The following is a 23216-nucleotide window of genomic DNA, read 5'->3' as shown; positions in this document are numbered from 1 at the left end:
ACCCTTCCCCTGATCTTTGGTTCAGATCTGGTCTGGTTTGGTTCAAATAGGATCCTTGAATTTTGATTCTAAAAACAAGGAATACAATTCCCAGTTGGAAGAAAGGTAGGAAATTTTTGAAATTCGTCCACCCATTCCACAACCTTTTTGGCGTCCATACGATGGATCCTACCATTCTTTCATGACATGAATCGGCTGAGGGAATTCTTCATCAAAGACTCTTTGGCATTCTTTAGTCCGCTCGTCAAAGGCTCTTTGGCATTCTTCATCAAAGGCTCAGCGGTCGGTTGACTTTGACATGAATTGACCGAGGTCAGCCACTCAGCCAGTGAGCCTTTGTGTTTCTTTGATGGACTAAGGTGGCTCCATGTCAAGTATGGCTTAAATCTTCTTTGGGTTGGCCTCTATACCCTACTAAATGATGACAAAGCCTAAGAATTTGCCCGAGGTGACGCCAAAAGAACACTTGTTGGGATTAAGCTTCATGTTGTACTTCCTTAGCGTTGCAAAGATCTCAGCTAGGTCTAAGGTGTGTAGGTCGGCCTTCAGGCTTTCCACCACCATGTTGTCCACATAGGCTTCGATGTTTCTCCCCATTTGGTTCTTGAAGATTTTGTTCACAAACCGCTGGTAGGTAGAACTAGCATTCTTCAGGCCGAAGGGCATAACCTTGTAGTAGTAGGTTCCATGCTCAATGATGAACAAGGTCTTCTCCTCGTCCTCAGCGTGCATATTGATCTAGATATATCTAGAGAAAGCATCCATGAAGCTCAGTAGCTTGTACCCTATGGTGGCATTGATGAGGTGGTTGATCCTCAACAAAGGAAAGTTGTCTTTGGGGCAGGCTCGGTTGAGGTCTATGAAGTCAATACAGATTTGCCACGACCACATTGGAAACCAGATAGGGTATTGTACCTCTCGGATGAAGTCAGCGTCAAGTAGCTTGTTAACCTCTTCTCAATGGCTTTCCAACACTTTAATGCAAAGTTCCTCTTTTTCTACCAAACTGGCCTACAGCTTGTGTCCATGCTTAGTTTGTGAGTAATGATCGATGGGTTAATTTTGGGCATGTCAACGGCAGACCAAGAAAAAATGTCGGCATTAGATTTGAGGAAGCTTACTAATTCTAGAAGTGTGTCTGAAGGAAGGCAGGACCTAACGCACACCATTTTCTCAGGCTTGGCCTTGTCTAGGGGAACCGAGACGAGGTCCTCTACTAGTTCGCCTCGGTTCTCTAGTTCGTTCCTGAGGTCGATCTCTTCCAACGACAAAGCTTCTTTATTTTTTCCCTTTAGTGCTACTACATAGCACTATTTGGCAACTTGCTTGGTTGGGAACTCCATGGCGAGGTGGTAGGAGGAGATGGCCACCTTGACTGCATGAAGGGTCGGCCTCCCAATGATGGCATTGTAGGGGGAGCCGATCTTCACGACCAAGAGCTCAGTCATCCTGGTCACCTGCCGAGGCTCTATCCATACAATGATGGGTAGGGTGATTCTTTCCCCTAGTTTGATGATTGCTCCAGAGAAGCCAACGAGTGGCACATCAACCGGTTGCAACTCACTAGGGAATAGTTTCATCTTCTCGAAGGTGTCGTAGAAGAGGATGTCAGTTGATGATCTACTATCAACGAGGATCCTCTTCACCATGAAATTGGTGATGGTCATCGACACCACCAATGCATCATCGTGGGGAATCGAGACCCCCTTCAAGTCATCGTCCAAAAAGGAGATGACTTTGTCTTTCTTCGGCTTCTTGGGATCCGACCCTTGGATATTCAGTTGCTTGAAATAGGCCTTTCGGGCTGAGGCTAAGGCTCCACCCGAGGCCGTGCCACCGGCGATGACGTCGATAACTCTGGCCAGGTTGTTGTGCTATTGTTGCTGCTATTGTGAGGACGAGGCACCAATGTCGCCCCCCACATATTCCTTTAAATGACCACGACGGATGAGGGACTCGATCTCATTTTTTAGGTCGTAGCAGTCCTTAGTGTTGCGGTCGGTGTCGTGGTGGTACTTGCAGTGCTTTTTCAGGTTACCCCTCTTGTTGTTGTGGCCATGGCTGCGACCATCTCGATCCTTTCTCTTCTTGTTTGATGCCCCTTGATTGGGGTCGGTCTCACCCTCCTAGCGCTCACCGGTCATGGCCTCCTCAGTGGCGATGTACTTCTGTGCTTTCTTCAAAAATTCCACCTTGTTCTTGGGCAGTGTCTTGGAGACAAACCATTTGAGGGGTTCGGGCTGGAGGCCATTGATTGCGACATCCATTGATACCGAGGGGTTGAGGTCTCAGACCTTGAGCTCTTCTTTCTTGAAGCGGTCAATGTAGGACCACAGGCTCTCTTTGCGATTCTGTTAGATGGACATGAGGAAGACAACGGTCTTTTGGCACCGTCGGCTGCTGACAAAGTGGGAGAGGAAAAGATGGGCAAACGGTTCCCAAAAGTTGATGGAACGAGAGGGGAGCCCCGAGAACCATCGATGCACTACCCCCTTGAACGTCACCTGGAATGCTCAGCACGTCAAGTCATCGGAGTACCCATAGAGGAGCATGAGTGCTCGGAAGCTTTCCAAGTGGTCGTCCAGGTCGGTGGTTCCATCGTACATCTCTAGTGTGGGAGCCTTAAAGTGAGGTGGTAGAGGCTCTAAGGTGATGGAGTCGGTGAAGGCATCCATTCTGATGGACGAGGGGTTCTGACTGGTGGAGGCATCACCTCGGCTCTCCTTCACCTAGCGAAGTTCATCTTTTATGGCGTCGATCTACACTTGTAGGTTGTTGATTCTTCTACCGATGGAAGCCTAGGCCCCATCCTAGTCCTCTCGGGCGTGGAACAAGTCAGACTGATTCCAAGAGTTCTTTGAAGTAGGCACATCTTAGTTCCTTCGGGCCTGTCAATCGTTGAGGAGGTCACGGAGGTCCAACACAAGTGAGGGAGAGGCGTGGCATCGGCCACCAGCCCTCGGAGGAGGACTATAGTGGCTAGAGTGCCCGCCTTCGTCCCGAGGGCTCTCTACGTGGTAGTAGTGTTCATGGTCCCGGCAGTTATCATGGGACCCAATTGGATCCCCCCCCCAGTCGGATGGGGAGGTAGGTCTTCGACGGCTTGATGGCACGTCGGCTGCTGCTATTGGACACTAAGGGGTCGGCTTTCTTGGGTCGGACGGGGCACTGGACCAGTAAAGCATGGGTGGAGCGTTCACTGTGATGCCCCTAGCTCCTAGCGGGGTGGCTACCCTGTGGGCGGCCTCCTACCAAGCGCCCCACCTCGTCCAATCTTTGCATAATGTTGTCGAGCCTATCGAGGATCATCCTAAATTGGTCCATGGTGACCAAGTTCTGAGCACTTAGGATGTTATCTTGATTATCAGCCATTATTGGAAGATTAGTAGTTCTTTGAATTAAGTGTTCACTTTAGGGGGAAGTCTTAGCAACGTTCCCACAGACGGTGGCAATTGTTGTTGCCAAGGATGGGGCGAGGGCAACAAGGTAACTTCACTTCCTTAGCCGAGGGCTAGTACATCCGAGGGCTGATGTGTTTAAGGGCTGCAATGTCTAACTTGAGGATCAGAGAGCACGTCAGAGACCTTGGGTGTTATCCCGCCAAGGGCGGAGACTCTGACAGTCAAGTTAGTCAAGTGCGTAGTAAGAGGTCGGACGAGGCCTAAGAGGAAGAACTTAGACAAGGCCACCCGAGTGTTAGAGAGCTTAAGAGTAGAAAGAACCAAGATAGCTTACATAAGGAGTGACACACCTATTTATACTCGAGCTCACCTGGAAGTTGGTTGGAATTTATTAGCAGCAGACAGCCAGGATTTGATCCGACCGATGCCACATGGCACCATCCTAGCCCTGTCGTATGCGCCTACATCATAATGCAACAATTGGTTTGCACCATCGAAAAAGACTGTGTAGTGTCTGAAATGGTAGTTGAATATACAATTCAGGTGTATGGGGTGAATCGTCAATTCAATGTAACATTTGATTCAAGAAACAAATCAATTAGTTGTAGTTGCAAGAACTTTGAATTTTTTGGGATCTTATGTAGGCATGCATTGAATGTACTTGATTATATGCAGGAGCCCTTACCATCATCCTATGTATTGAACCGGTGGACTATTGGTGCAAAAAAAAAAAAATGCAAGGGTGTAGCATCTAAGTTACAAAAATAGAAACACGTAGAAAGAGATGTTTCATCTACTCACCCAAGTAGTAAATAAGACTGCACCAACGGTGATGCTTACAACATTGTTATGTAAATAGGAGAGAAGTTGTTGGAAGATGTGACAGTGCGTTTAAGGAAGTTAAAAATCATTGAGCAATCATCTATAACATCTCATGATATGCAAGTTGAAAATGAAAAAATGGATCTCCTTGCATCTTGATGGCACACAATTAGATATGGATGTTGATGATAACACTAATGCAATGGATGTTGGTGATAACAACAATACTGAGGGTAGTTCTATGGGGGCTAGGTTTCTGAAATCATTAAAGGGATTTAAGCACAAGGTGTCCACTGTACACTCTTCAAAAATGTCAAAAAACGCCTTACAGAAAGCACTAGCCAAGGGAAGAAGACCAAAGAAGGACCAATCTGATGAGAAATGCTCTTCATAGGTATTTTTCAATTTATTTCATTTTTTATTGTTCAAACATTTACTAGTTGATTCTTCTATGATTCAGACACATAGAGATAGGGGGAAGTGTGAATCCTATAACCAAGAAAGTAATAAATATAGAAACACAAGGGTCTGACCACTTTGCCATGCACACACATGTATTAAGGTTTAATAGGTGATAAGTCGTTAATTTTGGTATATATTTTTTGCACTTGAAACTTTAACAAAATCCTTATAATTCAGGATCAAGGTTTTGGGGAAAATATTCAAACTACTATAGATGGAAGTGATCCAAAAAGAACCATTCCTTACCTTGTTCATGCAAGTTATTTTTTCCTCCGTTGTGATTTTACAATAACTTAAAGTAATTTATTCTGACATGATGGGTTACATTGTAGTTGAATTGGCAACATCACACCATGCCCTCACCTTTGCATGTAGTTGTTTGAAATTAACTTAAAATCTTAAACAAAGACCAATTTTAGTAGACAAGATCTAACATATTCTTTTGCCACATGCACCACATTGGTTCGTGTATATCCATTCTAGCTTGCATAAAAGTAAATGGTGTGTATGGGTTTTTTTAATACTCTATAAAATCATTTTGATTCATAATTGGACATTGTCTCTATAGGAAGAGGTACCCGGAAGTAGGTTAAGCCAAACCATCTCTAGTGGATCTCATATGCAGGAGTAATCTTGGATTGGATCATATCAAGACCAACAACTGGAAAAGGGGGGATGTCTTACGCTAACATGTTCAGTATTTTATCAGTCAGGTGATCCATTACTTTCACATCCTAAAAATTCCTTAATAATTTTTTCATTGTTACTCTTACTTATTTTCATGGAGCAAAATACAACATGAACGAAATATCATTAAATTGATTGAATTGCATCTAGCTTTTTTATTATGCTATGGCTATGAAAAGTTCACTTAAAAAGTTATTTGGTTTGCAGGTTTTGGCTATGGCTATGGATTGCATCCAGCTTTGTAAGCGAAATCATTATAGGAAAAATGATAAAAAGAGAAAGGGAGAGTGGTGTAGTAACTGGTTGAATAGTGGGAAGAGGACTACTATTTTGTAAACTTTAATTATTTTAGGTTGTATGCTTTGAAGAGGGCTTTGGTACAGATACACAAAGCTGAATTTTCAAACTTTGCCCACTAGAATATATTGAATATGAATGCCTTACCATGCTATTGCTTCATTTGATCTCCATGTCATGGGATGTGGAAACCTAGGCTGATATGTTGGTTACAGGTGCATAATCATTTTCTGATAGGTTCAAGAAGTATTTGGATGAGATGGGCCATCCTGGAATTCTTCTGAAACTTATATCAAAAGCTGCTTAAATGCAGCTCATTCATAACATTGACAAGGTACTCATGGGGACTAGATGGTTACAGAAAGCTACTAGGATTCAGCCACAGTTTCCATGTAAATGAACATTTAGATTGCTTCCCATCTTTACAGTGATTGATTTAGATACTCCAATCACAATAGTATGTACCTAAATGATCATCAACTGGATGTTGAAAATCAAAGCCAAAGATGAGGGTATCAACCGTCTTTGTATTACTAGCACATGACCATCAACCTAAATAATCTTCAACCGTCTTTATAGTGATTGATTTAGATACTAAAAAGAGAAGTTATGATGATGAGGGTATCTCCTTTTAGGACCAGAATGAATGATCATCAACTAGATGTCGAAAATCAATGCCAAAGATTTTAGTATTGCTATAGCACATGGATAACTACTTTAACATCCATAAATATAATACAATAGTTATCGTTATACTTAGGAGCTATTAGTTCTTGTATCTAAATAATAGTAATTAGTTCTTTCACCTAAATACTAATTCTTGTACAGGTACAAGATAATTATAAACACAACTACAAAACTAATAAATACAATCTGCATAGTCTTCAGTCCTTCGCTAAAGAACTATTGTGAAGCCTTTAAAGCATCCAATCCTTCAACAACTAACTTTTCTAGCTTTTCAATATGTCTCCCTATATTTACTGCATTGTTCCTGGTTGAAGTGGCTTCATCTAAATAAATTATAGGAAATGCCCATTCAAAAAAGTTGCAAAGCTTTAAATTGGAGTACTTGATATTGGAATAAGTTTCCTCTTTGGTATCATTTGCCTACATACATGCAAACACAAATAATGCATTTCAAATAATCAGACTTGTCATCACAAACACACAATGAAAATACAGTATTAGTGTAGTACTTACGGGTTTGCCAGGGCAAATGTAAACAACCTTTGAGGATTACCAGGTGTCTCTGACACACGAAGTATACATTTTTCTCCACACTTGCAATATCTCACACTATACTTTAGGTTATTATGAAACCTAATTCCATATGTGAATTGAGAACTCATTCTGTATTAGTATATGAAACTTAATCATTTACTTTATTCCATCAATTTTATACTATTATATTTCTATAATTCAATTTAAATTCAACAATAACACATTTGGGGAATATATTATATACACTCAAGTACATAAATGCATTCCCCCTACTCCTCTTCAAGTCCTATGTGTGGTGGTCAATCAGAAACATCAAGCCACATCCCTCCTAGTCCTAGTTCACATAGAAAGGGAAAACCCACCCAATACCACTAACCTTGCTAACACACTTCCACACATATACAGTTGCTTTGAGCAATTAAAAGAATAATAAAAAACAGATTGTTCAAAACAATATAATTAAGCCTTCTTGTATGTATAGTACGACCTTTTGAGTTTTTCTTTCTTAAGGTTTGTGTTTTTCTCCCTCTTTATTACGACAACTCTCCCTTTTGCTTCTTGTCATCTGGTCATTGAGCTTATGAGAATATGGGCATAAAGTTCTACAGGTCCCATATGATCTCTTTGTGCTTCCATCTGATGGGAAACCACATCTCCTGTGTACAGGAGCTCCAGTTCGAACTATCAGCAGACCATCAAGCTCATCGAATCACACGGCCTTGTCAAGATCCACCACAGACACAGACGTATAAGCTTATATGTTCGTCAAGATCTGTTATATGCAAATGAAAAAAAAAAAAAGGAGTAGAAGGAAGAGAGAAAAAAAATACGCACCACACATGTTTACTGTTGCTGGTGGTCATCGGAGATGGCCGATGGTGGATAAATAAATTCCCCTCCTCTGCCTTGAAATGAAAAAAAAATATATATCAGATAAAATCAAACCCTAAAAAAATGAATGTGAAAGATATGAGAGAGTTGGAGAGTACCTCGTGACGGTGAGATGGTTGGAGCGATCGTTGGTGCCGGAGAAGCAGTTGGATCCAAGCTCGGATGGAGGGAGTAGAACAGGGGTCAAAGGGGTTCTCAGACACGAGTACAGGTTTGAGGTCGAGGGCGGAAAAGGAAATAGTGAAAATGGGTTTTGGCCTCATTTTGGAGTTAACGGGACAACCTAACGACCCTCCCATTAGCCCGGCACGCGGGAAGAGTGAAATCGTGCATCTGAACATGTGGAGCACTCTCATCGTGTGGAGCGTTTGTGAGGTGCCCGGCCATGGCACACAGATTTGAACTCACCAAATGAGACATTTCAGCTAATTTAGGGGCTTAGCTGATATAGCAAATTTATAAATTTGAATCATCAGCAAACCAATTCTGACCAAACATTCCCTCCACTGCCACTCTAAAAGCCTATGTTCTTTCATTGTGTTTTTTACTGAGCCACTTGATAACAGATGATGTGGCCGAACTATATGACTTATGATTTATCCATTGGCATGTTAGGTCGACCAATTTATCCATTAAGGCTCAGTTTGGTAAGAGTACAAATACGAATATGTAGAATTAAAACACTAAAACCTTGTATATTGTATTATTGTGTATGTATTTACACTATATATATTTGTATTTATACTCTTTCAAAACTGACCTTAAAGGACAAAATAATAAGTCATTTAATTCAGCCACATCAGCCATAACCAAATGGCCACTGAATCCTTTTTGTCAACTCTCCAAACAGTTTCATTACATTTAAACCCATAAGTCTCAGTTTGGAAGCAGTACAAATACAAATATATACAATATAAATACATACAAAATAATACAAATTATAAAGTTTTGCACTCTACATATTTGTATTTGTACTCCTTCCAAACTCAGCTTAAGCATTTTTATTTTACTTCCTTTTATTTAAACCCATGTTTTGATCACACTACATTATTCTTTGATCTACATCAGCATCTGGAATTACTTTCACTAAGGTGCTCAGAAAGCAAGTTAGATCTTGGAGTAGTTAAAGGATAAAATTTAACAATAGGCATGTCCCTTGATAGAGCGAAAAGTACAAGCACCTAGCATTTATGTAGCCAATCCCATGTAGTCATTAGTTGAGACAAGGCTTTATTAATTAATAGAGTTCAACTTAATTAATTGAATAGATGGTCAAGGAATAAGGATTTACATTATTTTACGGTTACCCATGGACTGAGTTGACTCAAATTTGATCCACCCAAACATTCAATTGGCTTGGCTGGTTAGTAGATACAGGTGATGTTTGGCAAACGATGATGATCTTTGCCAATTATTCAGAAATTAACCGGTGATTTTTGAAAAAATCATAAAAAATTGTTGTTTGGTATCATTTATGGTATATAAGCAGTTTGTTTAGTATTGATTCTCAAGAATGATTATTTTTCCTTGAAATCATCCTTTTCTTGGAGACATGTCAGATGTGATCCTTCAAGATGGGCCATTTTTAAGAATCATTTTTCTGTCATTTCCCAAAAATCGTGAAAATCAACCAACCAAACAGATTGAAAATCACTTCTTTATCCCATGTGGAACCGATGTGGCACTGATTTTTGGAAAATTGGCACCGATGTCAAACATCACTATAGTTACCACTGACCTGGGTTCAATTACCAAAGTGCATTTCCTTAATTATATTATAAAAATTTTATTTTGCATGGTAAAACAATAAACTTTAGACCATTTTGGAAAGGTTTAAAATGTCACAATGTATCAATGTAATTGTATGATATGTATCAGTTTTTGAATTCATCAAATGGGATTTTGGTTCCCATTGACCAAGATACCCATATTCTTTTTTCAGAATTATATGAGGTTCATGGAAAATTTATTTTCCTTAAGTATCACTGACCAGGTAAAGGATATCTATTTCCCAGGTGGGTAAATAATTTTACTACCTAGGGGAAAAAGTTGTCAATACTTGGATGGAATAAAATTGCCCCTTTTAATAATAGTTTCTTTATGGCTAATACAGTCATTGTCCTATTTACCTAAGAAATAAAAAAACATGGGTAAATGCACTTACCCAAGTAAGTGTTTCCTCGATAAGACATTTACCTTGGGAAACACTTACCAAGATAAGTGCATTTATCTGTGTAAGTAATTTCTTGAAAAGCGAGGTCTAAAATGCTCTTTAAAGACTCAAGAGGTATGCATACGTTTTATGTCCAAACGTTCTAATCCCTTATCCTAACATTATTTTCCTTTTGGAAAGGCCATTAGGCTAAATTCATTAAATATCAAAATCATGAACTATACATGAGTTAATCTCTCTTAACATATTTATCCTAGAAAGCTCTAAAAAATTAAAAGTATATATATATATATATATATATATATATAATATTGGCTTCTTGAATCATATGATGAGAAGCAATTTTAGTTTATCGTATTGATACTTTGAATCATGCTTTTTTAATAGAAAATAAGAGAAAAAACACAGAAAGTTGAGGAAAGGTTCAAACCAAACATATAGCCTTAGGATGACTATGGGTTGGGCCAGGAAGGGAAGGGTCGACCCGAAAGACAAAAATAATCAAGTAGCTCCAGCTCAGTTGGCCAATTGGGTTCCTTTAAAATTGCCGGTTTAGTCGGGTCGAGGGCAGGTTCAAACAGAGGAGTCAATTGTCAAAGCCAACTCTACCCATCCCGTGCCCTTTACAAAATCCAACCCTAATAAGCCAATAAGAATAACTGAATAAAGTCAAGAAGAAAACAACTTTCTTTACGTAGTATCAAAGTTTTCTGTCAGTCCGAGTACTTTGTAAGTTTGTATACCTGCAGACTACAAGTTCAGGCAAAAAGTTGAAAAAGAATATGAGAACTTTCAGAGAGAGAAGACGACCAGAAGGCCATAATCTGAATTTAAAATGTGAATACTGCAGACACTGCTAGCTTCCTTCGCCTAAGCTTTAGATTTAGAAGCGTGGACAAGCTGCTACTACTAAGACTTGGCCCTGTTGACGCCACCAACCAATTGGGTGCTTCAAAGGATCGAGCTTTGAATCAAGACTCCTGAATTGGTGGCTGACTCCACTGATCAAGACTCCTCAATTGGTGAACCATCTTCTTGATGTGCACGGCTAGCCCAGAAATTAAATCAGATCAACTTTTGGACTGAACTACTCTGAGTAGACCTTGAAGGTCCCATCTCCATCAAGAGAGTTGGAGTTGGATGGCTAAAACTATTCACAGTTTAACAGTAGTCAAGAGACATATGGAGAAATCTAAGGAGAGAAACCGGATCAACTCTCAGAGCCGGTCTGATCGATGTTGGATTAAACCAATCAAACGGGAGAAATCGATGACTGGTGCTGAGTTCTGGCGAAAGAAAAGCAAGCTTTAGCTATTTTATTGAGGCCTATATGGAACTTAGTCAATAGATCCTGTCTATGGATTTTCAAGTACGTACATCGTCAAAAGAGCCTCCCTTCCTTCCTTTTCCATGCATGGAGTATACGCTACGAAAAACCCCCTCGCCCACGAAAATAAGAACCCCTCAACGATGCAAACCCACATGGCTTTCCTCCTCTTATCCCGCAACAAATCTACCAACCAATCCCAAATTCCCATTCCCCCTCTTCATTCCCAAATCCCACACTGCAGAATTAAAAATGAAGTTATAGCATGGAATAGAATAACAGATTTAGAAATATTCGAGAAAGTATAACAGAACAAAAACAAGTAATTAAGAAGAACAAATTAAACCCAGAATGATCAGAAGAACTATATATGTATATATTTATTCCCATCAGTACTCTTTTCCTGAAAATGTTGACGGTAGAACAAGAATAGAACTAGAGAGAGAGAGAGAAAGATGTAGTAAGAAGCAGAAGGAGATTCATGGGTTTATTTGATCTTTCATTCCTTTTCGCAGCACTGAACACTGCCTCTCTAGTTATGCTTTGTGATACATAAGATCAACAAATATGTCTTTACAAATTCAAAAACTACCCTTTTGATCGGTAGCCTTAACAGTACAGTACAGACACTTCTCGCCACAGTACAGAGTGAACCGACTCAAGGAAAAGACAAAGATAAAAATAAAGATCAAGACCCATTTAGAGTTTCAGACGTACGAAACCATCTTCATCGCTGTTTAACCAGAACCCACTGAAGATATATATATTTAAGAACGAGAGCGATCCAAAAGGTTCATGAAGTGATGAACGTAGGTCGAGTCGTCTCTAGCTAATTAAGGCTTTGTGTTACTGGTGGTGGAGTAATATTCGCAGTAGAAGGCCAGAGAGTCGGGGACGTCGTTGTGACACGGAGAGGATCCAGAAGGAGGAACAAAACCCTTGGGGAGCATAGCTGAGAAAGACCTTGATCCGAAGTTCTTGATCTTCTTTCTCCTCTTCTTCCTGCTCCGGAGCTCTTCGTTCAAGACGAGTGATCTGGGGTTCTTGATCTTGAACTCTTGGTACTGTGCAGGCTGCAGGCTTGAAGGAGCATCTGCAGGCTTGATGACTAGTGACGAGGAAGGAGAAGCAAAGAAGGAGGTGATGATGGAGAGAAGGAAGAAGATGAAGAAAGCCCAGAAGCCTACGTTGTGATTGAAACCCATTGGAGGTAGGGTTTAGAAGGTAATGCATTTGCAGCATGGAGTGAAAGAAAAGAGGGGGAGAAGTACAGTGATCACTTTGGAACGTGGATCTCTAGGGGTTTAGGTATGACTTTTTATAATATAAGATGGAGAACGAAAACTGCGAAGTCAAAACTCAGAACATTCTATTTTGCTTGGGGTTTGAACTCTGCGGGAACATGGCTGTTTTGCCACGTGGAAACCTGGCATGGTGGATCCAGACCGTCCATCTGATGGGACTCTGGATTTAGGCCCCAGATATACCATCTTGGGTAGATGGTAGAGCTGGCAGGGTTAATTGGGTACCAAATGAGAGACAACCAGGTCCACCCTAAGAAATGAACCAGGTAGAGATGATCAAGAAGAAAGTCTACTAGGGTAGGAAGGTGGTCACCGACTCACCGGCAGTTAGGGAGATTTGATTGAAACCTTTCCAGGAATCATCCAATGGAATTTTGGATCATGGTTACGGGCCCTTACGCACAACCTCTTATCCATGGAAGCATCCAAGTATAAATAATTTACCCTTTACGCTATGTTTGGAAAATGTAGGGAAATGAAGGAAAATTAAGGTAGAAACCTTTATAAATCTTATATTGGTTTTCCTGTCTTTTCTTATCTTTTCCTACCTTTTCTTTCAAGCCAAACATGGCCTTATATTTTAAGAAATTTGAATTTCAATTAAGTATCATAATATTAGTCGGGACCGTGCAATGTACCTGATTTAGTGATTTGTTAGAAAAATTGAGGTAGGAGCTCGAAAGCTTTTCATGTTCAAACAGAAAATATTGATTTATTTCAAGAGGAGGCCCCTAAGTAACAATTTATGACTTTGTTAAAAGACTCAAAAGCCGAGCAGACCAAATATTTGGTTATTCTAGCTCGGCTCATCAAAAAATTATAAGGCTTGGCCTCGAGTTCAATTCAACTGAAAAGGTCGTAAGTTTAATTGAGCTCAACTTAACTCGAGCTTGACTATGATCCAAGCTTTCTACAAAAATAAAAAATATTTTTTATTTTATATATAAAAAATAAGGATTATAAAAAATAGTTGTTATTATACATATAAAACATATATATATAAGCTCACTTAGGCTCGCAAGTCTCACGAGCCAAACTTTATTGGACTCGATTATCAAATGAGCCTATATATTAGGCTCGAGCTCAACTCAAAGCTTGGTTTAGACTGAACCAAATTGAGCTCTTCATGAACCAACCTCGAAGGATTATAAAAATTAGTTGTTATTATACATATAAAAAAATATTTTATATATATTATTTTTATACATATAATGTTTTTATTATATATATAAGCTCAATTAGGCTCGTGAGTCTCACAAGCCAAGCTTTATCAGACTCGATTATCAAACGAACCTATATAATAGGCTCAAGCTCGACTCAAAACTTGGTTTAGACTGAGCCAAATTGAGCTCTTCGCGAGACAACCTCAAATAGCTCATGAAAAGATCAATTCATGTCCATCCCTAGATAAGAAATTTTCTCCTTTTTTTATTCCATGTCATTTTTGAAACAACCAATGATATGCACTTTCCTAGAACCAAAATAATCTCTTCTCCTAAACTACCTCCCCCACTATCCCCACTTTCTCCAAAATTATCTCTAATTCCTATTTATCTTCTAAATTATCTCTAATTCCTATTTATCCTCTCCCCTACTTTTTATCTATATCTATCAAAAGAAAGTATGGATTAAAAAATTTAAGAATTATTAAATATTCTAGCAAAATTATATAATAGCTTTAAAATATTTATTAAAAACACAAAATAATTTTATATTTTTACAAAATATATCACGAAATTATGTACCAAAAATTTAAATTATATTTTTCCAGATTATAAATTTAAATGTTTTTCAAATATTTAATAATATGCAACAACTTTAAATAAATAAAATTCAAATCACAAAAAATTTTAAATATTTTATAGATTATTTAAATGTTTATCATAACTAGATTTTAAATAGTTAAAATAACTGAATTATGTAATAAATTTAAAAAATTTCTTCAAAGTAGAAAAACTAATTATAACATAATATAGAAATTAATAATAATTTAATATATTACAAAATTAATAATGAAATTATGTAATAATAGTATAAAATATGATTTTATGGATAATTAAATTCAATAAATAATTAATATTTTAAAAAGTAAATATTTTACATATTATTTAAGCATCTAAATAACTAAATATTTTAATAAAAAAATATTTAACATAACTAGATTTTAAATAGTTAAAATAAAGAAATTATGTAATAAATTTTAAAAAATCTGAAAAGTATAAAAATAATTATAACATAATATTGAAATTAGACATGTTCATGGGCCGGGCCGGGCTTTTACTCTTTACTGACAGAAAAATGTTAGGCCCGAGCCCGAGCCCGAAGCCCGACCTAATAAAAGAAATTCGAATTATTCCCTATTCAAAGGAACATTGTCTATTTTAATTCAGATGTTTTTTCCCCTATTTAAATGAACAATGGGCCTACAAGTGAATCAACAACCTTCTTAAATCAAAAAATTTATTCAAATTGACATCACATAGGATTTTTACTTAGATTTAACTATAGGTCAGGCCGGGTCGAGTTCGGGCCGGGCTATTTTGGCAAAGCCCGAGCCCGGCTCGAATTTTATGCGGGCCGGGCTTTTTGGCCCGAGGTTATGCCCGCGGGCCAAAAAGCTTGTTCAAGCCCGTCCGGGGACCGGGCCGGCCCATGAACAGGTCTAATTGAAATTAATAATAATTCAATATTTTTACATAATATTGTAAATAAATAATTTCACTTATATCAAGTAATAATTTGAGAAAATAACTTCCAAAAAAATTAATATTTATTAATAATAATTTTGAACTCTTAATTTGTATTTATTATATAATTATATATACTAAAATTAATATTTATTGTATTTCAGTAATTATTTATTGTTTTTTGTGATAAATGTATTTTCAATGATTATGTATAAGTTTATTTTGTTTTGTTATTTAACAGAAAACTTTCAATAATTATGGGAGATTAAACTACTATTATTGATTTTTTTAATTTAATTTATTGTACTTAATGTATTTATTGTATTTTTGTTATAACTTATTGATTAATTAATATTTATTAGAGATTAAATTATCATTTGAGATTATACTATTTATTTGCTAGGTTAATATATTTTTAGTACTTATTGTATTTTTTTAATTATTGTAATTATTGTATTTTTTTCATTATCAATATATTTTCAATAATTGTTTATTTTCGCTATAAATTTTCAATAATTACTGGATATTAAACTATTGTTATTTATTGGAGATAAGACTATTAATTTATCTAAATTTATGAGTGTTCATGAGTTGGTTCGGTCCGGCCATAGGCTATTTGGCCAACCAAATTGACCTATTCAGGTTAGGGAGTTGGTCAACTGAAACCGACTGACCTTTTGTGAAAACCGACCCACTCAAGTTGTATCGATTTTCACAAAAGGTCAGTCAATTCAAAAGATGTCAACTTAAAATTTTAATTTAATTTTAAAAATTATAATGCAATTATTAAAAAATAAATTTAAAAATTAGATTTATGAAATAAAACATTTTAGACTAAGAAATATGGGAAATTTTTCACTTTTTCATATTAAAATTTATATTTAAAATATAAGATATATATATATATATCCATGGTTAGGTCGTTCAATTTTGGTTGGTTTACAAATGGCCAAAGTGAAATTGATTCAACTTGGTCGAATTGGGAATTTTTTGAACCAAAGCTGACATAAAATATTAGAAAACAGACCAACTCGGGTTGAGTTGATCGGGTTGGTCGGTTTCATAAAATACTAGGAAACCTATTTTTTATGTTGTAACTTTATGTTATTATTTTATTTGATACTTTTTGATATACAAATTTGGTAGTTAATTTAAGAGATTAAATAAAGTTTTATTTCTAGATAATAACCCACTTTAGGGATACTACATTATTTGAAACGAGGTTTTGCTTTTTTAGTGGAGGTAACTACCATTAACCTTTTTGAGAATGAAGGCAACTACCATTTGAAGTTCTTTTTTTTTTTTTTTGAGTGGATAGACACATGCCTATGAAATTTTACAAATTTGTATGAATATCAATTGCTAGTTATTAATATAAATTATTAATAAATGAGTAATTCTTTATCATTTATATATTATTAATGTAGGTACATGGTGGTCACTAAGACCATTAGAGTACAGAGGGTGTCGAACCAACGCTACGTGGATGTCTGCGATGAATCTGTAACCCATCGCACGCCTGAGATAAGCTCATCGCAGATCTGCGATTGCGATGAACTCATACCCGGGACAGGTCATGATGAACTTCGGCTACCACGAATTTGCGATAAAGCTAAAACACGTGCGGGTTGCAATGAACCCCGGACACACGCGAATTTGCGATGAACCTCAAACACACGCGAAGTTGCGATGAACCCAACATCATTACGAGGACTATAGAATCACGGTAAACTGGGAATAAATACTGGATACACATGCGTCTTTTAATTACGCATGCGAGTACGTACGCGAAACAATGACGTCACTCACACCACATCAGCACAATAAGGTCACACACGGAGAGAATCCAAAAGAGATAGGATTCTCTAATGATCCCCTAATAGTCAAACAAAAGGAAAGATCTCATTTCCTAACAGAAAATATCTTCTTTCCTAACAGGAAAGAATTTCTTCTTAGATAACCTTAATTTTCCCTCTATAAAAGGGAGAGAGCAATTCTTCCCCATAGACAACACAATCATAACTCTGACCTAGGGTTTCTCACAAGGGAGACTCTCCCTTCTCTCCTTTCTTCTCCCACTATCCTCAGTAGCCATCATCCTCTCCCTTCCTCTCTCCCCACGGCCATCCCCCTGGGACTTTCGGAGACTGACCAACCTCCCTGGCCTTAACACCTTGCATACGATTAATAATTCACAATAAAATATTATTTAGTATTTTACCAATTGTTTAAGCATTTTATAAATTTTGTAATTAATTTTTAAATCCATTAGAATTGGTATTTATCAATAATATTCATTAAGGCAAATTTCTTAAACTACCCGTAAAACTTAGGAAATTGACTAACTCTACCCCTACTATTTCAATATTATCTTAAACTACCCCTATTATTTCTTATAATTGTCTAAAACCTCTCCTACGGTTAACTTTTTGTCACACTCGATCACATACAATTTTTCAGAAATTCCAAAAATACCCTTTAAAATCTTTCTTTCCTTCTCACACACTCTCTCCTCAAAAATTACTTCTTCTTCTCCTTCTTCATTCATTGTCTTCTTCCTTTCGGCAAGAGGCAAACCGAGCTAGCTCACCAGTGGCAAACCGAGCTAATATTCCTTCCACGTTGATATTCGATTAAAAACCCAAAGTTCCTTGCAGCCGGAAGTGGAAAAAATGACGGTGGTAATGGCGAGCTTCGTCATCGAGATCACGGATGTATGCAAGCAAACACTTCTCCGTGTCTGGGACTGGTGGAGTCTCTCCTTGCCTTTCTGCAGAGCCTCATCGGTAGTGTGACGCCATTGGTCGTCTTCGGCAGCAAAATTGAGGAGACGGTGATGGAGTTGCTCGGGGATTGCTTGGCGAGAGTGGACTGGCAGATGTCGTCAGCGAGGAACTCGGAAAAATCGTCGCCAATCTCCTCAAGTTCTGTAGTGGGAAGATGCGCGTCTCTCCTACTGCCGTCGCTGCTTCTACTCTGCTTACAAACATCTACGCTGACAACCCCTTCTCTACACTCTCTGCCTAGAAGAATAAGAGAAGAAGAAGGCGAGAGAGAGGTTGGAGGCAGGGGAAAGAGAGGAGGAGACCGAATTCACCTTCTCGCCGCCGCTGAACTCACCGCTTCGGGAAGAAGCGCCGATGACAACAGTGAATTCCCTCTCATACAACTCAGCTCCCCTGCTTGGACGGCGATGACGACAGTGAAAGCGTCATGGTCGTCCTTTAAAGCCTCCTGCTTGGCCTGCTCGGCAGCTTGAGCAGCAATTCCCTCTTCTTCTGCTCCTGTTTTGAAATGGAAGAGACCGGCCAAGCTCGATTTTCTTCGTTGAGTATCTCTGTGACAATGAAAATGTCGGATGCGGCCGTGGATGAGCGAAACCAAATTGAGGCTGAGAGATTGGGTTTTCCGTTTATTGCAAGAAAGGGCGGAGAGCAGCCATGGTCCATGGAACGCCCGGGTCCGCGACGAAAAGGGCGTCCTTCGATCCTCTAGCCGGGTCAACACCGCACTCTCTGCCTGCTGCGCAAATCCGTTCATCGTCGTCCCAACACCGCCTTTATTAACCGATGATGACTGTCCCCATGGAAGTTGGAACAACAAAAACCTTCTCGTAAACTGCCTGAAACGAGTGAGCAAGGTCGGGGTCAACGTACTCCAATTGATTTCCAAAGTAAATCCATTGAGTTGCGATCCTCTCTTTTAACATAAGGGCAAAAATGACTTATCGTGTGTCTTGTACTCTTGTTACTAAAACAGTAGTTTAAAAAATTTGCCCTATTAATGATAAATATTTTATGAAATGTTATTTATCATTAACATTTATTAATTTTAATGTTAATGATAAATAATATTAATTAACATTTATTAATTAATAAATCAATCTAAAATTACTTAGTTTTTTCTTTTGTTTGGCAGTCTCTTTTTCTCTCCAGGACCAAGAAAGTCAAGAAATCCAGTCCTACTATGCTTTGTTGTCCTCTATTTAGTAGAAAGTTAAGGTATTTAATATTATGTTAATTATAGTAATAAATCGAGTCCGGATCTCTTGTCCACAAGAACTGTGCCCATGTCTACCCACATAATATCGCAGTCACATATGGAGAACATTTCATCCTCCTACATAATATGCATGGGTAAATGTTCCCAATGCACGGGGGTAATGTGTTGTGGGTAGATGTTCCCAATGCACGTGGGCAGAGTTTTGATGGGCAGGAGATCATGAGTCAAGTGTGTCAAAGTCATACTAGTTGTTAGTGGGGCTAGGGTTAACCCTCATATTGGATATTAATCGGGTCTAAATAACTTGATGAAGGGTAATTTGGTCCTCCAAATTGCATCATGACACGTGGCTTCCAAGTGACACCTTGACGCTGAGTAAGCAGATCACCTCGGCAGGTCAACTAGTAGCTCCTCGCCAGGGCCAAAGGTACCTTAGCCTAGCCGACCTGAAGGACCTCCGGGCAAGGAGCAACCTACCTCAAGGACTGGCCAAGCTAAGAAAGGTACTATCGGCGACCTACAAGGCATGCTCGTTGACTTGTCACATAGACCCGTTGCCAGACCGAGTTCTCCAGATCATTAATGAGTCGACCGTTAGGCCGACCTACCCGCATCACGCACATTAGAGTCAATCGGGCAGACCTTAGTCCATTGCACAGATTACATAACCGACATAATTACTCTCCTCGACTTAACGAAAACAGCTCTACGAGAGTCAGGGACCCGTTACAAGAGGTCTCAGACCGCTCACACCTATATAAAGGTCTCATTCCCATTTCAAGAGGTAATGTGCGACTAAGCTCTCGCACTCTCTAATCTCCTAAGAATCTCAAAGAACTCTTCATTGACTTAAGCATTGGAGTGCCCACCCCAGGTAAAAGCAACACAGACACTCTAATTCTCTCTCTTGCAGAATCGCATAGCTCAGCCAGACTTAGCTCGACCAAACTCAACTCGGCCACTGACAGAGGAAACTTCCAATTCGGCGTCCGAGTCACCCGCCACATGAGAGTTGTCAGATCACACACCATCAATTGGCGTGGTCTATGGGAAACGCTATAAAAGGCTAAGTTCTCACCTCTAAGCATTTTCATAATAGTATCCATGGCTTCTTCAAGCAAGCAACCAACCAACAACAATAACAATAACTAGGTCACTGGAGGACATGAGCAACTCGGACTAATCCCAGAAGTTCCTTCAATGACAATAGGACAAGTCAACGCACCTTTGACTCCACCAGGTGTCTCTCTAGTCCTGAACCCAGCCTTTCCACCATCTCAGGTGAACGCGCCTCCTCATACGATCGAGCCCTCCTCGGCTCCTGCTAGGGTCGATGCGCGTCAGTTCTATGACTTGGTGCAATCCGCCTAGGGATGAGTTCCCAAATGAGGGCCTGGGAAGATAAGTTCGCCACCCTAATAGGGGGCAACAATAGCAACAGAATCAACAACAGAACCAGCGAACACAACAACAATGAACACAACAACGACATAATGCCAGGTTGAACCCTAACTCGACTCCTATTCGGGTTCCTAGTCAGGTTCCTAACCAAGTATCTGATCAAAACCTAAACCAGCCCTCAATGGAAAGCCGAGCTACCACGCCCATCGGGATTGAAGCCGCCAGTTCATCCGAAGGATCCAAAAGGAGGCGCTACAAACGTACTCACCGTGCCTTGAAGAAAAGCCAACCCGCTCTGTATGTAAGCAAGATGGACAAGAAGAATGAGAGCAAGAGCAAGGAAACCAGCCAAGCAGGCACCTCATCTGGGCGGCCAATATCTCGCACCTCGCCACTAGCCCTTGAGATACTCACAACCCTACGGCCCAAAGATTTCAGGGCCCCTAGCCTCGAGTCCTACAACAGAACAACAAACCCTATGGACCATGTTGACAGCTTCCACGCCTTAATGCAACTCCACGGGGCCAATGATGCAAGTTTATGCAAGGATTTTCCAACAACCCTCCAGGACACAGCTCGGCTATGTACTCAGGATTAGCCCTCGGCTCCATAAAAAGCTAGAATTAGTTCGCCAATCTATTCATTACTCACTTTGCCACCAGCAAAAGGTGTCCTAAATCTGCAACCTGCCTACTGAGTGTTGTGCAACGACCAAACGAGACGCTCCACGAATATTTCAAAAGGTTCAACCTGGAACATCTCCAAATTCCTAACCTTGACCCGGCGATACATCTCACTACAGCAATAAACGGTGTTCATCACCCTGACTTGTGCTAGGAGATTGAGCTGAACCCTCTGACCTCTATGGAGGAGTTCCTCACCAAAGTAGATAAGTTCACCAAGGCGGAAGAAGCACTAGGATCCCGGTTAGAGTTGTCTGGGAAAAAGGAAGTGAGCAAAAGAGAAGCATGAAGCAACAAGCAACGGCAAAGGAGTAAGTCGCCAGAGAAGTCGGTCACTCCACAACAGGCGAAGCAAGTCGCCGAGAAGAAAGAGCAAGTCTCCTCATCGGAGTTTAGGATCAAGCCGATGATCTAGAACCCCACTTGTACAAAATAGAAACTATACCACCCTCAATGCAAAAAGGAGCGAAATTTTAATGCACATTAAAATAGTTGAATATGTAAAGTGGCCGTCCAGGATAAAGGGCGACCTAGCAAATAGGAACCTAAACAAATATTGTCATTTCCACCATGACAATGGTCACGACACAGAGAACTGCAAAACCTGAAGGATGAGATCAAAGAGTTGATCCGCCACAAGTATCTAAGACAATTCATAAAAATATAAGAAATAGGCCAACCTGCAGAGCAGCGTAGGGAGGCACCTTAGACCAGTAGGGAGCAACAAAGAGACCAAGCACCCGATACCAACAGCCACTAGAGCGGCCTGTCCGTGGGGTCATTAACATGATCACAGGAGGGTCGACTATAGCAGGGTGTACAACTTCAACAGGAAGAAGCTCAGTTTGAGACCTCGAACATGACATTGGTAACCCGCCAAAGCACCCTCACAGAGAAGAAATAATCTACTTCACTAAAGATGATACCCGCAGTATATAGTACCCGCGTGATGACGCTCTGGTAGTGAAGTTAACAATACATGACTTTGAAGTAAAAAGAATTTTGGTCAACTTAGGGAGCTCGGCCGACATCATCTTCCAGGAAGCGTTCGAGCGGGTGGAGCTCAGAAAAAAGGATCTACAACTGGCCGGCGTACCCTTGGTTGCCTTCAGCAGAGAAGTAGTTCGGCCCCTTGGTCGGGTGAGGGAACCAGTTGTAGCAAGCTCAGCCCCCAACTTGGTTCAGTTTGATCGCGACTTCCTTGTGGTCGCAACCCCCTCACCTTATAATGCCATCTTGGGTTGACCTATCCTACACGCCCTCCAAGCAGTAGTGTCGATCTATCACCTGGTGGCCATCATCAATTGTTTAATTCCTCACTTGACCTCACCACCTCTATTATCGCTAGTTAGCCCGTTAGTCCAATCAATCAGACCTTTCCTTTTGTAAGCCAAACCGAATTCCTCGAAATGCACTTCTCAAATGATAAGAAAATAATTCAAAAATTCAAAAGAAAGAGAAGAAGAAGAGTGTCTCCTAAAGCCAATCTATCATCAAACGAACACATGTACAACTCAACATGTATTCCCTTTATATGTGTCATTCAATCGATAATGAAATGAAGGGAGGCCATCATTGGTTGTTTGCCTTGTCTAATACCTTTAACCTCATAAAGTTGCAAAGTATTTCCACCAGTTCCCTTTTTGAGCTTTCCACACCAACTTGTGCTTAACTAAACATCTTCGAGTGGGTGAGTGTCAAAAGCTGGGGGTATCCATATAGTTGAAGAAAAATAAGTAAAGAATGAAAAAAGTTTGAGAAGATACCAATTTAAAAAGAAAGGGTTTAAATCAAGGAAGCCTGAATGTGGCTCACGACATTGGAAAAAGGATGAAAGAATTATGAGGAATTAAAAGAA

At 39.5% G+C, this 23216-nt stretch overlaps 1 long non-coding RNA gene across 3 annotated transcripts; it reads right to left on the bottom strand.

The window, feature by feature from the left end:
- Positions 1-6374: 6374 nt before the first annotated feature.
- On the bottom strand, positions 6375-8057 carry LOC104613504 (uncharacterized). 3 transcript variants are annotated; one of them, XR_737979.3, is made up of 5 exons: positions 7880-8057; positions 7725-7795; positions 7378-7608; positions 6870-7019; positions 6375-6776 (listed from the first exon to the last, which is right to left on the bottom strand). It is a non-coding gene; the product is annotated as an uncharacterized LOC104613504 (long non-coding RNA). The 3 variants fall into 3 exon arrangements; XR_737980.3 differs by lacking the exon at positions 6870-7019 and having other exon boundaries at positions 7880-8044; XR_737978.3 differs by lacking the exons at positions 6375-6776; positions 6870-7019 and having other exon boundaries at positions 7099-7608; positions 7880-8038.
- Positions 8058-23216: the final 15159 nt, after the last annotated feature.

This window comes from Nelumbo nucifera, chromosome 3, assembly GCF_055504915.1.
Source record: "Nelumbo nucifera cultivar China Antique chromosome 3, China Antique-T2T, whole genome shotgun sequence".
Taxonomy (NCBI): Eukaryota; Viridiplantae; Streptophyta; class Magnoliopsida; order Proteales; family Nelumbonaceae; genus Nelumbo; species Nelumbo nucifera.
The sequence above is the reverse complement of the archived record's forward strand: the minus strand, read 5'-3'. Positions and strand labels throughout refer to the sequence as shown.